The sequence below is a fragment of the Dipodomys ordii genome, unplaced genomic scaffold (assembly GCF_000151885.1).
Source record: "Dipodomys ordii isolate 6190 unplaced genomic scaffold, Dord_2.0 Scaffold34, whole genome shotgun sequence".
NCBI classification, from domain to species: Eukaryota; Metazoa; Chordata; class Mammalia; order Rodentia; family Heteromyidae; genus Dipodomys; species Dipodomys ordii.
In genome coordinates this window covers 2,544,875-2,561,611 of record NW_012267250.1, presented here as the reverse complement: position 1 = coordinate 2,561,611, position 16,737 = coordinate 2,544,875, and the positions used below count along the sequence as shown (strand labels likewise).

The 16,737-nt window shown below is 37.4% G+C and overlaps 1 protein-coding gene across 11 annotated transcripts in view; it reads right to left on the bottom strand.

Annotated features, from left to right (window-relative positions):
• Sgms1 (sphingomyelin synthase 1) overlaps positions 1 to 16,737 on the bottom strand; it is a 248,832-nt gene that overhangs the window by 114,649 nt on the left and 117,446 nt on the right. For 9 of the 11 annotated variants that reach the window (XM_013017174.1, XM_013017180.1, XM_013017178.1 and 6 more), the window contains 2 exons: positions 10,396 to 10,437; positions 8,016 to 8,139 (listed from right to left, as the gene is read on the bottom strand). The gene's annotated coding sequence lies outside the window, so the exon portion shown is untranslated. The remainder of the gene's footprint in view (positions 1 to 8,015; positions 8,140 to 10,395; positions 10,438 to 16,737) is intronic. The other 2 variants (XM_013017181.1, XM_013017184.1) reach the window with 1 other exon arrangement.

Genomic DNA, 16,737 nt, shown 5'->3' with positions numbered 1-16,737 from the left:
AAGAAAATGTACCCAGGTATCATTTATTACAGAAGTATCCTAAAATTCTGTTACTGTTTCATTAATTGCACAAAACAGGGAAAAGCATGTTATGTTTAGCCTGGCAAAACCTGTACTTCTACGGCCCCACATTGTACTTCTTCCACAGAAAGAGTAATAACAAAAACACTTTCCACAACTCAGTTATCCAGAAATTATGACTATAATTTCTATATTTATCATTCAATCTCTCCTGTCACCCTCAAAATGCAGTGTTTCTAGTTTTAAAAATATATTTGAAATAGCTTTCATTCAGTAATAGGGATTTTTTTTTTAGTGTAGATACTTTCATTCAGACAATTTGAACTTCATGGCTTTCTACTCAAACTGTATTTAGTAAGAACAATTTCCTTACTATTGTTATCCCAGCAAAAAATAAAAATAAAAAACAAGTCCTACTTTTTTTTTTTGAAGTACAAGTCACTTCATCACAAGTCTATAGATGAGTGAAGGTAAAGGAAAGGGCTGCAGCACTCGGCTGCACGGAAAGGAGCAAACAATAGCTACATGCTCATGCCCATCAACCCTGATGCAGGAAAGGAGCCCCCATTTTCAAAGGGCCTGAGGTTGAGAAGCCCAACCACAACCTACTTCTTAGGCGGAACAGCTCAACTTAGAACACAATTCCTCCAACACAGCCAAAATTTGTACTTTTCTCTTCTGGGCCCTTTTGAAGGAAAAAAGATAGTAACAACAGGAAACCCTTTTGAGACCGAACTTTAAGTGGATCAGGGCCAAAATAAAAACTAGCAAGCAAAGATGCTCTGTGATGTGACAGAAAGGGCCTGTCAGCCCCAGTAATTATTAGCATGAACAGGAATTAACAGGACAAGCGAGAAGAAAACAACTAGACAATGAAGATGACAAGAAGAAGACTGGCAGTGAATGATAAGAGGAGAGAGCAGTGGAAGAAAGAAGAGAGAAACAACACTGGCTATGGGTTAAGGCTAGTGGTAGGTAAGTGTTAGCTGTAAAAGACTAGACAGCCAATATTTTAAGTTTTGCAAGTCATATGGTATGTATGCCTTTTGCAAATATTCAACTCTGCCAAGAGAGTGTGAAAAGAGCAAAGAGAACAATCAAAGGCATGGATACGACTGTGTTATAATAAAAGCAACCAAAGCAGATCTTTAGGTCAGATTGGGCACAGCAGGTTATAGTTTACCAGCCCTTAACCTCCACAGGAAACCACAGCATACTAAAATTCTAAAGAGAAAGATACTGCAGCCTAATTAACAAGTCTGAACGTACCATGGCCATGCAGTTGGCAACAAGAACCCTGAGGTAGAACAAAGCAATGCTATTATCTAACATAGTTTTCCTGAGTTTTAAAAAACAGATTTCTGACCTCTTTAAATGGTCACCCATTACTACCCATTATGATATATCATGATGAGCATCTGCAGACAAAACCCAAATAGTACCAATGTTGAGGCCATTAATTTCAGTTTCTAACTGAAATTCTCACTTTTCGTGGGACATGACATAATAAAGTTGGCCTAATTGTTCTTTAGTCTTGAGTCTCCAAATTAGCCAGCAAAAAGCTTGACTAGAGGTATGGCTTAAATGGTAGAGTGCCAGCCATGCGCAAGCAAGCCTAGCAAGCTTGATGCCACTAATTGAAGCTATAGAATTGACAAAAAGAAAGAAAGAAAGAGAGAAAGAAAGAAAGAAAGAAAGAAAGAAAGAAAGAAAGAAAGAAAGAAAGAAAGAAAGAAGGAAAGAAGGAAAGAAGGAAAGAAAGAAAGAAAGAAGGAAAGGAAGAAAGAAAGAAAGAAAGGAAGAAAGTAAAGGAAAAGAAGAAGCTGGGCTTTGGGAACATTTTGGACCTAGATTCCAGATGTATAATCTGCATGCTAATATAAAGAAGTGCAGGGAAAAAAATTTTAAGAGTTTTAAGAACTTATAATCCATAGTTTAAAAAAATAGTATGGGTGGAAGAAATTTATATGTAAAAACCCTAATCATAATCAAGCCAAAACAGTAATATCCCAAAAGCATGAAATTCAGTTAACCACAAGAAAACCTCACCTAAAATTGAATCTAAAGATAACAATCAAAATCTTTAAAATAACTAAAGACCATCTTATATGGGTGAAAACAATAATAGGAATGATGGAAGATATTTAACTAGAAACAAGAGGCCAGAAAACAATAAGAAACATTTTTAAAGGAAAAAAGGAAGGAAGACATGGATGAAGTGAGTTAAAATTCTATAAACAACAAAAATTATCTCTCAAAAGTGAGATGGGGGAAAAACTATTTTCAAACAAATGAAAATCGAGAGAACCATTTACCAATAAACACCCACCCACTGCAAGAAATGTTAAAAGAACAAAAATGATAACCAGATGTAAAACTGAATCTATAGGAAAAAACCAGGAGCCCTAGTAATAACCAATGCATACATAAATTTGAAGGACTACATTTTTCTTTATTTTTTAAAATATTTATGATAGCTTTATATATTAAAAAGTCTGGGCATAGTGGAGAATGCCTACACTGTCAGCTACTTGAGAGGTAGAGACAGGAGGGAAGATTGCTGTTCAAAGCCAACATAGGCCAAAAGTTACTGAGAGACTGTCTCAAAAAACAAGCTGGAGATATTGCTGCATGCCAGAAAATATACATTTAAGACCCTGCGTAGAAAAAGTTAATCATTTATTTTCCCTCAAAACATAAAACATTTATTTAATATTGATGAATAAAAAGTAAAAAGCAAATATAACAAATTCAGTTACTCCTTTTGAAAGACACTGTATTTTTAAGAAATAAAAAATTAGTAACTTTCTCCATATAGCCTTGTTAATAATTAGCTCATTGGGAAATAGCACACATCTTCCTTTTCATCTTCAGTTATTTTTAATCAACAATTATATTTTAATTGAAAAATATAGTCTATCTTTATCTTTATCTTTAATGCTGCTTTGAAATACCTAAGCATACTCTGTAAAGGGCTACAATGAGCCAATTAACATATGCATTACCTTGCACACTTATTTTGTTGTAAGAAAATTAAAATGAACTCTCAGCAATTTACAGGACAATAATGTATTATCACCTAGAATTATCCTGCTGTATCACAGAGCTTTTACTTATATTCCTTTTTTTAAAAAAATATGATCTTGTCCACAGCAGAAGAGATTAGGGAACCTTATCTGACAACACATCCTATGCCCACCATGCTCAGGCCCAGGGTTCCCGTGCACAGTAAATCTGAAGGCTGGTCAGAAACTGTATGTAGCACATGCCTCAACAGGAAAAGATAGGATGGACCAGGCTGCACTCTTAGGCACCTCAACTGTGATAGAAATCCTTCCATCCCTCTGCCCTCTGCACTCTGCCCTCCCCACTGTAGCACTCATTTCAAAATCAGCCTGTGTGGAGTGTTGTCATTTCACATGACTGACCGGCAACATGTGCCAGTGGTGTTCTGCTGTTGCTTCACTTTTCTTACCACTGAGAATACACAAACTCTTCTAACTTTCCTATCTTGTAGCACTTCCTGCTTTCTTGAGGCTCCTCCTTATCTCCCCAAGTTCCTGCCAAACCCAGTTCTACACGTCATTATAAACCCACAGAATGTACAACACCCAGAGGAATGCTAACATTAACAATGAATGAAGGGCAATAAAGATGAGGATCTGGTAAACAAACAAAAAAAGTAAATTTAAGCAAAACTTATGAGCAAAAGAAAACACAAACTGTGGTTGTATGGCACCACTGCAAAAGGTCAGAGAACATAATGATTAGCAAATGCTTGTTTTTATTCCTAGCATTTAAAATTCGTTCAAAATATGCAAATATCTTTGGGATGAGAGTGCTTCCTGTGAATGTCACTTGAATCAATTAATTATAGTATCATGCTTACTTAACCCTTTTCTTACACAGAAAACATTCAGTGGTCTATACAAAGGAAAATGATTTTACCTAGACTAACTTTCACACTAACATTTTAGTCATCCTCAGAAACTGGCTTTAAGGGAAAAATAACACTACATGATTCATATTAAACTAGTTCTTACTAATACAGAATGCAGTACGTAAGTAAAGTATTTTTTTTGTCAAGGCGATTTACAGAAGGGTTACAGTTACATAAGCAAGATAATGAGTACAATTCTTGTCAAACTTGTTACCCCTCCCCTAATTTTTCTCCCACTTTCCCTCCCCCTCCAAGCAAAGCATTTCAATAAGTTCAAAGGATGAGTTTGAGGGTCACATAAGTAGTTAATATCCAAGTCATAATACCATAAACAGCATTTTCATTGACAATTATTTTATCTCAAAAGAATTTTAAGATATTTTCCCTTCATTCTGGCCAAGAAAGTAAAGAAGCATATATGGACTCAATTCACCCCAAATACATGCACATGAAGCCAGATGACGCAGAATAACAGCAGCAGTATCTCTATGTCCTGCCTTTAGGGAGAAGAATAGTGAAGAGGTGCTCAGTTGGGACCCACCAAGAAAGTGTTCAGGTTTCATTATCTACTTATTTAGCCTCTGGTTAGAGGAAGTGCCTCTTACTTGAACAGGGGAATACAGTCTTTTTTAAAATATTTTAATATATATTTTATTGTAAAAATACTGTACAGAGTGGTTACAGTTGCATGAGTAAGGTAATGGTACATTTCCTATCCAGTATTGTTACCCCCTCCTTTGTTTTTCCCCTACCGTCCCTTCCCTCCCCACCTCCCCAACTCCTCCATCCCCGCCCCCTCCAAGTTGTAAAGTTTCTTTTCAACATAGTGTCTTGTACATCTCATTGTTACAATGGGTCATCCTCTATCCTTGTTTTTCAGCATTTTGTTATTTCCTCCCCAAATTAGAAAAATGTATATACAAGATGCAGGACACCGGAATCAAATACAGTGAAAACAGGGGTTATACCGCGGGAGAAAAACATACAAGAGAATCAAAAAAAATCACATAGTACATTCTAAGTACATTAAAAATAATAGCAAGAAAGATAAAAACATCTGAGTATATATCTTGGGGTTCATTTCACTTAACATCATCTTATATGGTCATATGTACATAGCTTTTGACCCTCTCTGTTTGTCCTAGATATATACTAGTTATTGCAAATAAGGGAAACCATGGAATCTATGTTTCTTTGGGCCTGGCTTACTTCACTTAGTATAATTTTTTCCAAGCCCTTCCATTTCCTAACAAATGGGGTGGTGTCATTCTTTCTGATGGAGGCACAGAATTCCATTGTACATATATACCACACTCTCTTGATCCGCAAACACAATCTTATATCTCTGTTGTTGTCATGTATTCTAACCATGCTGGTGGCTCCAAAATTAGTCTTTTTAGATTCCACATATAAAATATGAATAGAGAATTTAAGGGAAAAGAAATGTAACTTTAAAGAGAAAAAAGTAGAAATTTTAGTCCTCAAAGGTTACGTTTAGCCTTTAGTTATGGAGAAAGAGGTTATAATCTTGAGGCTTCATTATTTGAGTGCAAAAAACTAATATACTTATCTATCACCTATCATATTTGCTTATGAGTAAAAATGGTTAAATATCACATCATGATGCATAACTAGGTGCTAAAAACCTTCATAAAATGAAAAAAAATATCCTTTTAGAGTAGCCTGAGCAATCAGTGCAGGCTTTGATTATAACAAATCTTGGAACCAGTTTGTCCTAAGTGTAGCTTTGGACAGAGCTTTGCTAGAGTTTCTGGAAAAACTAAGGAAAAGAATGAGGACCTCTGCACATACAATCTTCTTTTGTAGGATGTTCTGACCCAGAAAGATCAGGGTTTTTTCTTCCTTCCTGCCCTTATACTGGTGATCTCACTGAGGCCATCCTTACTATATACTAAGAGTGTGTGTGTGTGTACACATGTATACTCTCATACACATACAAACAAGCACACACACCACACACCACTCAGGTTTATATTCCCAATTCTCTTCTCCCTCTCTCCTTCCTTTCTATTTCCAGAAACCTGATTATTATTTTGCACACATCTCTTATTTATATAGCTTATCATAACCCCACAGTGCAAGTTTTGGTTGCCCTGTGTCTGTTTAATTCTTGTCAATTTTGTTTACTGCCTGCAGTGTCTAAAGGAGGACCTAGACAGAAAAGTATAGCCAAAAGCTACTGAACTCAGGAAGACAGTGAAGGTTTATGAATAGCATTGTTTTTGCTAAAGAACATGCAAGTCAAGACCTTAGTGCATAAACAAATGGCACATAGTTAACAGTAAACCAATATTAGCTTTAAAGAAAAGATAATATAGGGGCTGGGAAGGTGGCTCAATAGTAGAGCGCTTGCCTTGCATGCTTGAGGCCCTGGGTCTGATTCCTCAGCACCACATAAGCAGAAAAAAAAGCTGGAAGTGATGCTGTGGCTCAAGTGGTAGAGTGCTAGCCATGAGCTGAAGAGCTGAGGGACAGCGCTCAAACCCAAAGTTCAGACCCCACGACCGGACCCCCCCCAAAAGAAAAGAAAAGAAAAGAAAAGATAAAGCCTTTCATCAAATTTTTTGGTCCTGAGAGCAATAATGCCAGAGTTGGCTACAGAACTGATAAAGTAGCAAAAAAGCAAAAGAAAAATAACTGCTATAAATCAACAGGAGGGAGATGATTCTGTTAGTCTACATGATAAGATTTAGAAATCTGTACTTCCTTTTACAGGAGAACAAGTTTGACAGATGTGAGTCTGTGAAGAGCTTATGGGTAGATATTGTTCACATATTCTTCACTTCAGGTCTACCTATTCCTCAGCCAGCCTCAAACCTGAAACAGATCCCAAAGTCAGCTTGCTTCCATCCACTCACTCCAACAGAAGGGAAAAGCAACAGGATGTGCAAATATCAGGACAATGATCATGTTTTTGAAAATTTCTCTAAACAACTGATTTTCAGACTGAGGGAATTTGTAAGTAAATGTGTTAATAAATATCGTTCCTCTAAATATTTTGGAAGAAAAAGATTCCAAGGAAATGAGCTACTTCTTATCTATTCTTTGCATCTACCATGGTTTCTTTCTAATATTAATGAAGACAGAAAACAGTAAATATATAAAGCCCATGAAAATATACATAATTCATTTTAATGTAATACAAATAATGTCCCAAGTCTTAAAAATCCTATATAAAAATGAAAAAATGACATATTTCCTTTAAATGAGTCAACTTTATCAAATTTATTCAAAAAGTGTTCAATTGTTAACTTACGTTGTATCCTCTTTCTCTACCTTTCTGTCTGGGAAATAGTAGGCCAGATATATAATCATATGGAACCTCAATCTCCTCATGCACAAAAAGGGACTTGGTTAATGTTTCACCATGGTGTAAAAGATGCAAATGTATTTAGCACAGGGAACATACAGTGTTCTTCGTTATTAGAGAAGGAGGAAAAAAAACACCTAAGGGACAAAGTTGATATATAGCATGGCATGAAGAGCTGGGGCATGAAAAGCTAGGCATCCACTAAAGGCCATAGGACACGAAACACTGGTAAGGCTAACTCTGACGATAAATAATGCGAAGAAGATAAAATTGAAAGCTATTTCACTTGGTAAAACAGATCTAGGATACCAGTCAAAGTATATGATTAACTAGGAATCAGTATAGTCATTGTCCAATCAGAAACAGCCTGAATGATGCTCAATAGTAAGAAAAAAGCCAATAATATCAGCTCTTTCAAAGGGCACACATTTGATGAGCTTCTACATGAAATGCTCTACTCCCAGGAAAGAAGGCAATGAGGTCTTTGGCTAAAAGTTTCTTAGCCCTTTCATATGGCCAGAATCAAATATAATCTCCAGCTTCTTTGTTGTCCTTCAATTACTTGGCTAAATTATTCCCGGAGTGAGAAACGACATCCCACCCCACCACCATCACATTTCAAGAACAGGCCTAAGTACAGTTTCTAATCACACAAAACAGCCATACTGAGTCCAATCAAGTAGGCCACACCAGCTTCAGTCCAAGCTCTAAGTTATTACGTACCTCTGACAGCTACTGTTGTGCATCTATCAATAGGGTTCTTTAAAATTATTCTCATGTACGCTTCCTGAGGCAGGGTCTTGTCTTGTATTCCATAAGTTGCCCAACCAGATACTCAATGGTGTGCCTAGAACAAAGGAGCAATGTAAGCAAAACTTCAAAATGGAATCGTAAAATGTGAAAGCTAAAAGGGCCTTACAAGTTCAGTAGAGCTCAATAGAGATAAAAATATATGTCTTAATTAATTTGGAAACAAAAGTTTACATTGTGCTTTCCACCACTTCCCACCTCTCATTTTTTCTTTCTCTTTTTAGCCTTTTAATTTCCATTGTCCTTAATTACATATGAATGCCCACTTTTCTTAATTAAAAGTTTTCATTAAAAGTTTCTCCTTTCAAGTATTTATCAACTAACTTTAATGGCCAACAAATAATTATCACAAATTACGTACAGTACTTCAACTGAAAACAAGGCCACCTACTGAGTTACTCTCTTTACAAGCTATCTTATAAGAAGATATTCATCTCTCTGCCAAGATATTAACCTCATAAAGTAATATTTAAATGCATACATACATACATATATATGTGTATATTTATGTGCACATATGCATCCTATGCATATATGAGTAAATAGGTATGGGTATGTGTCATATAAGGAAAATAGCATTTTACATATGATAAAGAACAAAGAATCTATCTATAATTTTTAAATATATTTTACTATCTTTAACTAGTTGTACAAACTTTTAGTTCAACATGTCAATTTACAATGAATCTTAATTAGTGTCACTCCTTCCACCATTCTCCCATTTCCCATCTATATTTGTATTTACATTTAAACAAATATGGAATCTATGTTATCTAGAAAAACACTGATTTTTATTCTGATCATGTTTCATTTAGTCAGTATTCATCTCTCTCCTCTCTCCCTCTTCCTTCCTTCTTCCTCTCTTCTCTTTTTCTCTCTCTTACACACACACACACACACACACACACACACACACACACACGCCCATAAGTGGGCTCTTAACCCTTTTCAGGCTCCCATAAGGTTTGCATCATTGAGTATGGGTGAAAACTAAGCACTGAGGAGGTAGCTCAGAAGTGCAATACTTTCCTAGTATGAACTAGGCCCTAGGTTCCATCTCATATACATCAAAAAAGAGAAAAGAAACAAAAAAGGAAAGGAACGCTGTTCTACTACCTCACTTCAAGAGAATCATGAACTCCTTAAAGCCACTGTTGGACAGCAAAATTAAAAGAACACAGGGATGTCTACATAGAAAGTAAAATAACTGCGAGCCTGAACAAACTAAGAAACTTAATTCTACAAAGAATTCTTTTTTTTTGGGGGGGGGGGAGTCTGGTCATGGGGCCTGAACTCTGGGCCTAGGCGCTGTCCCTCAGCTCTTCAGCTCAAGCGCTCTACCACTTGAGCCATTGCACCACTTCCTTTTTATTTTTTTATTTTCTGCTTATGTGGTGCTGAGGAATTGAACCCAGGGCCTCATGCATGCAAGGCAAGCGCTCTACCACTGAGCCACCTTCCCAGCCCCAAAGAATTCTTTTAAGTATATTTTTTTATTATCTCTAAGTAGTTGTACAAAAGAGCTGCAGTTCAACAAAGCAGTTTATGAATACAATGCATCTTGATCAATGTCACTCAGTGGAATCATCACTAGGTATTTCTTCAGAACCTAGGTATATCAAGCCATTCAATCATTCTTTATTTTATGTGTATGAAGTTACATTACATCTGTAAATAATCAAATACAGTCACAAAAAGCAGCTGTCACACTACCATCATTTTTTAAATATAAGATTCTCCTAATTCAAAAGCATTCAATTAAAGCTTCAAAGCAATATCACTTCCTCATGATACCAACATATAATTTGTAAACCCAAAGATGAAGCACACAGCTCAATAAAAAGGAAATAGGATATGATCTCAAATTCAAAGCATTACCAAGTATTGTATTCATAGGATAATATTCAAAGTTTGTTTTAAGTAATGTTTAGAAAGTAAACTTAATCAGTATTAGCTCTAGATGCTGTGGGTCATGTGATCAACTGATTAAGAAAAATGGTCCCTGAACTTTTGTACTCAAGGATAGCATTCTACCACATGAAAGTGCAGCTCCATATACTGCATTCTGGTGGTTGGTCAACTGGACATAAGAGCCTCAAGGACTTCCTGTCTGGCTCTGAACTGCATTACTCAGCCCTCAGCCTCCTAAGCAGCTGGTATTACAGGCTTGAGTCACCAACACCTGGCCTAAACATTTCTTACATTGTAAGAACAGAAACAACTGTTTGTTTAGATCATCTCACTGGTAATACACAGAAAATATAAACTAGACATAAATGGAAAATCCACTTACCTGACCCATGTTATTACTTTTCTTCATCAATCTTCTTCTAATCTAGAAGAAAATAAGTAAATTAAAGCACATTCTTCTTATAATGAGTTGCTGACAGAAAAGCAAAACTAAAACCAAGGTAGTTAGGATTCTTTTCTTGTTACTGTATCCACAGGGAAGGAAGAGAACTTTCTCTCTACTTCCTGACTTATTTCTGGCTTCCCTGGGTTCAGAGTACGCTGCTGTTAGGCAAAGCTGAGTACATATCTAATACCAATAAAATACTGAGCCTACAAGTACATCCCCAGTTAGATAATCAGCTGCTAATTTACTATACAAAAGTCAGAAAGCACATGAGATGTTTACATGGTCATTTCTAACACAATGCAATCAAGAGGAAGCCAAGTACTAACACAGATTTCATACAAAACTGTATGATCAACAGACTTGTACTAACCACTGAACAATGCTTCCTCATTTTAGCTCACAAAAGATTTCCTCAACTAAATACGGTATGTCTGCCAACATATGTATGTGGATATTTAAGCACACAATGCATGCATGTGATTTGTGGTACTACAAAAAAAGGGGAAATGTTATCATTATGAAAAAAATAAACATATAGTAGTATATTACATACAACCTAAACTCTGCAGTGCTTTAACAGCCTGACTCTGAATACTATACACTAATCATGGTTGCTGGCAAGGTCATTCAGAGATCATTCTTGTCCCAAGATCTATCTGGGAATCTAAGAATCCCTGTATGGATAAAATAAAATGCTGTGGGGAGAAAGAAGCAAGTAGCAGTCAGCTGCAGAGTAGATATTATTTCAGGTAGATATTACCACATCTAAGTTGTTTTCCCTGATGAGTCGTTTGTTTGAGGTCAACCTGCAAGTTCTCAGGGACTGTGGAACAGAGAAGTTATTTATGGTAGAAAGCCAAGGGCCTTCCTATAATCCAGGAAGCAAACACTGCTAAGCCTAAAATGGAGGAAGGCAGAAAAACCAGAATAAAGAATGCTAGAGGGAGTTTGGCTTCCTTTTTGTACAAAAACACAAAGATAATAACTTAATTTGTATGTGATAGAAACTGAGACTAAGTCATTAATGCAGTAAGTCACTTGATCGTCCAACTCCTATATGAAGGCTGCTTTGCTCTCCAGAGCTGATGGTAATAGTAGACTCAAAGCAGCAACAGGGTGTCTGAAGGTAGTAGGTGAAGCCAAGATATTTATAAATAAAAAAGAAAAGTTCACAGAAACAATGCCAAGTGATTGGGTACCAAACATGTTATGCTGTCCCTGCCCATGAGTCAGTTAAAGGGAAAGTGTCCCATTGTTTGGGATCTACAATTCTGGGCCAAAATAATCGAGTGACTCTAATTTATAAACCAGGCCCACTACTCAAAGGAGAATTTTTAAAAAAGAATCCCTTATGTTTTCCAGGACTTAATGTTCTGACATGTTAATTAGTTCTATCACACTACATGTCCTACCTCTGTAGAACATAGTGTCCCTCTGAAACAGTCACAGGCACAGACAGGCAAATTAACATCAGCCACTGAGGAGCCCAAGAAATGCCACCTTCCAGCCACATGTCAAACTTTCATGAATACTTCATTTCTCTCATAAGTACTTTCAAAAAGTTGGAGGTTCAAAATAGGAACACAGTTCAAACAATGAAGATTCCAGTTTGCCACTGACCATATCTACTTGTAAAGACAATATGTAACTAAAAAGATCTTCCTGTAACTTCACTGGTAAATAAATTAAGTCTCAATGACAATAACTGCTTGTAGACCATAAAATTCCTTTGCACTGAACCCTACAACACACTGGTAAGAGGTAGGTTAAAAACTCCAACTTAATCAGATACAGAGACTGAGCTTAGAGATTATTCTTGTCCAAGGTCAAATACTGGTCTAAAGTTACACCTGGGAAAGTGGCAAAGGGTTCCAAATCAAGTCTACTGAACACCCTCAGAGTATAGTGCTGAATGTGACTTGATCACGAATATACCCATAAAATATCCTTTTCAATTTCAAATCATCAGTGATACACTCACTATTTTCTAGCTTGAATTGCTTCAACTTCTACCTGGAGTAAAGGGTATTAAAATACAACATTCCTTCCCTCTGTGACAGAGAAGAAGTGGCTTGAGGACAGGAAGCAAAAATAGGCCTGGCTGGACTCTACAGATAAGGGCAAAGGCAGCTAGAGCACTCTGGTGATCTTCCCTAAATGGCATCTTAGCACAGGAAAAGCTGCAGCTTTCAAAGTAGACAACTTCCATGAAGATACATGTTCTTTCTGGGACTAATGAATAAGTAAGCCAACTGTGCATACCATGCACAGTAGAATGTCTAGGAAAAAGATTTCCTAAGTTGTACTCATAAGCTGTGACAGTAAACCTTTCATTCGGACTGAACAAAAGGTGAGGCAGCCACGGCACCAGTGGCTCACACATGTAATCCTAGCTATTCAAGAAGCTAAGCTCTGAGAATCAAGGTTCAAAGTCAGCCTGGGCACAAAAGTCTATGAGACTATCCAATTAACTGGGAAAAAGCTGGACTAGGAGTGTGTCTCAAGTGGTACAGCACCAGCCATGAGAGGAAAAAGCTAAGTGAGAGAATAAGACCTTGAGTTTAAGACCTGGGAGACGAACCCAATGACAAAATGTTGTGGGGACAGGCTGCATGTAGAAAAAGGTACCCTCCATTCCTAAAAATCCAGCATAGCAACACCCAGACTCCCATGTGTTTTCTACAGGTGTCTCACTCTCCAGAAAAGCACACTGGAGTAAGAGAAGGTAAAAGAACCAGGGCAGAGGAAGGAAGAGATTAAACTCACAGCATTCAGTAAAGATTCCATAGCCCAGCCCTTCAAAGATGAACAGGTAAAGAGCAGGGCAAGGTTCCATCTTAAGGTAAATTTGATTGACTGATTGTCCAGAACAGCACTGAGAGGCAGTGCTGAAATTCACTGCCACTCCAGAGACATGTGACATGTAAACAGCAGCCGAAAAGCTTCATTTATGACAGTTCTACCTCAACTCTAGTATTATACTTCAGTTATTTCTTCTCAGGGGAAAATAGGGTGCAATCAAACATGAATAATATAGACAAACAAGAGCATAAGATCAATTTTAATTGTATTTTCCCCATTAAAATTATACTTCATTGGAATATTTTTTTAAAAACACTGAAAACTGTCTTATTCTTATTCACAAACAGCACATTCATGCAAAGAAGAGTTTGGTTTAAGGAAAATACAAAATCCAAAGTACAGTTTTTGTGTTTTCTTCTTTTAATGTCTAACTTTCAATAAGCCAGTTGAACTGAATCCTCCATTCCATTCTTCCACTGGGTAAAAAAATCTCCGAAACTTCTGTTATCTCTCAGAAGATACCAAAAAGGCCCAAGTGAAGTCCTAGCTTTGGGGAATGGAAGTCCCTCCCACCTACTGATCTTGTCACCTACCAGGCCTCCTGCAGACAGCTGTCTAGCTCTTCATGAGGGAAAACAACTCTCTATTACTCTCCCGAATGCTCTGATTTGCCCATTACTTCATTGTATTCTTACTTTCTCCACAAACGATTGATACTGGAAAATTTCGACATCTAGATTGACTCCTTTGTCTTGATAGTTTCAGAAAATGAGTCCACAGAGGAAGAACTAAGACAACAAAGATTTGCAGAAGAAGAAGGTAAGCAGGGCTCCAGCTAGACACGAGGGTTTCCAAGAAAGGGCACTACCTGGGTAGTAGCAGGGGTAAAAAGGTGGCTCTAGGAGAGAGCTATACAACTCTCAAGATCATTGGACAGCCTGTGAGTCATAGCAGGCTCCAGATCCAATTAGAGGCATGAAGATCTCCATATGTCATCCAGCCCTTAAGACCAGATGCCTATTTGGAATATACCTCTAGGTCCTCTTATTCGAATGCAAGTCTTCCAGGGGTAATAAGCCATGCTATGTTGCCCAAGGGCCTGCATTCACAACTGCTTAAGACTATGGTAATCTGATACCAGGAACCTGCACATGGAACTGCCCAAGGCCTTGGTAAGGGATCCAGAACCTCTATGAAAGGGGCCTTTGCCCTGATTGCCTTGCCAAACTCTTTTTCTAATCTCAAAAAGAAAAACAGGAAAGGAATATTCTTCCAGCCCTTCATCATAGCTGCCAGGAGTGATAGCTAGTGAGTATTCTCTTAGGTAAATCAGTTCCTTACTCTGAGAGACTAGGATACAGTATAAAGAAAAACAACAAAAACACAAACATTAAAGCTAATGTACTGACTGTACTGGGACTTTAGCAGCTTCTCAACTTGCCTCTGAAATTGGCTTTTCATCTTTAGGGGGACAGGTTCCCCCGTTGGAGAAGACAGTTAGCAACATTAGTTAACTAAAATGTGGTAGCTGAAGAAGATGTGAGGGAAAGAAATTCCAGAGAAACACACGCCACATTTACTGAAGTAGTTACTGTAACAGTTGATATAGAGCAAAAGCCAACTGTGTTTGAGTTAATGGTCAGAAAAATTTATAGGAACAAACCAAAACCAGTCAAGGTCTAGAAATGAATCCAGTTTTAAGTGTGACCTCCCATCATCCTACCAAGCATGGCCTAGCTCTGAGGAATGAGCACAAACTGTATCTCACCATCTAACTGGGTGTCCAGGTGGAGATACATAGAGACAAACAGGCAGCTTCCCTGAAGAAACTCCAATCAGTACAAACCAAGGTTTACATTTCTGTGTAGCATAGAAATGACATCACTAAGGTAAACAGCAACATAAACAACATACCTACTTCCTTGCTGGGGTCAGACATAATGCTTAGACACTTACATATCACCTTGAATCAAAGACACTGGCTAAGAGACAAAGAGAGAGGCCCTTCTGAGGGAGCTATGTACGAAATATGGGTCAAAGAGCCCAATCTTCAAAAAGGTTTTGTAAATTCATATGAAATCTTCAATTATGCTCCCTTTGCAAAAACAAATCTCAATCCCAATTTTATCGTTTATAGGCTGTCTGCCAGCGTCTGAAGTTCCTAGTAACTTTTTGCTCAGAAATTCACAAATTCAAGAAATAATTTTCCAGCATCACAGGTTTGTTTATTTATTGTGAAAATACCATACAGAGGGGTTACAATTACATGGGCAAGATAACCAGTACATTTCTTATCAAGCATTGTTGCCTCCTCCTTTGTTTCCCCTTCCTATCTCTTCCCATACTCGCCCCACCAATCCTCCTCCCAACCCAAAGTTGTAAAGTTCATTTTTCGATATAATGATTTGTACATCACATTGTTGCAATGGGTCCACCTGTATCCTATTTAAACAATTTGTTTTTTCCCTTCCCCTCCACAAATTATACCAACATCAAATGCAGTAAAAAACAGGGTTATACTGTGGGGGAGGGACATACAAAGCAACAAAGAAATAATCTTATAAATATGTTAGAAACAATCGCAAGAAAGAAAAAAAAGCATTTGAATACTTATCTTGGGGTTCATTTCACCTAACATCAACTTATCTGACCTTTTCTGCTTGTCTCAGACATATACTAGTTATTGCAGAGAAGGGAAACCATGGGACCTATGTTTCTATGGGCCTGGCTTACTTTTCTTAATATAATTTTTTTCCAAGTCTTTCCATTTCCTAACAAAAAGGACAATGTCATTTTTTCTGATGGAGGCATAAAATTCCATTGTGTATATATACCACATTTTCTTGATCCATTCATCTGAGGGACATCTGAGTTGGTTCCATATCTTAGCTATGGAAAATAATGCTGCAATGAATATAGCTGTGCTGGTAACTTTAGTGTAGTCTTGTTTGTGATCATTTGGGTAAATGCCCAAAAGTGGGATTGTTGGATCATAGGGGAGCTCTATGTTGAGTCTTTTGAGGAACCTCCATACTACTTTCCAAAGTGGTTGAACAAGTGTACATTCCCACCAACAAGGCAGTAGGGTTCCCTTTGGCCACATCCCCTCCACCATCTGTTGTTATTAGAGTTCTTGATTATAGCCATTCTAACTGGGGTGAGGTGGAATCTCAATGTTGTTTTGATTTGCATTTCTTTTATGGCTAGAGAGGTTGCGCATTTCTTCATGTGTCTATTGGCCATCCTTCTTCCCTCTTCAGAGAAGTTTCTCTTTAAGTCTTTACCCCACTTATTTATTGGGCAGTTGTTTCTTTGAGGATTTGTTGTTGGGGAATTTAATTTTTTGAGTTTCAGGTATATTTTAGATATGAGACCCTGGTCTGTTGTATGGCTAGTGAAGATCTTCTCCCAATCCGTGGGCTTTCTATTGATCTTGCTAACTATGTCCTTTGCCATGCAGAAGCTCTGCAACTT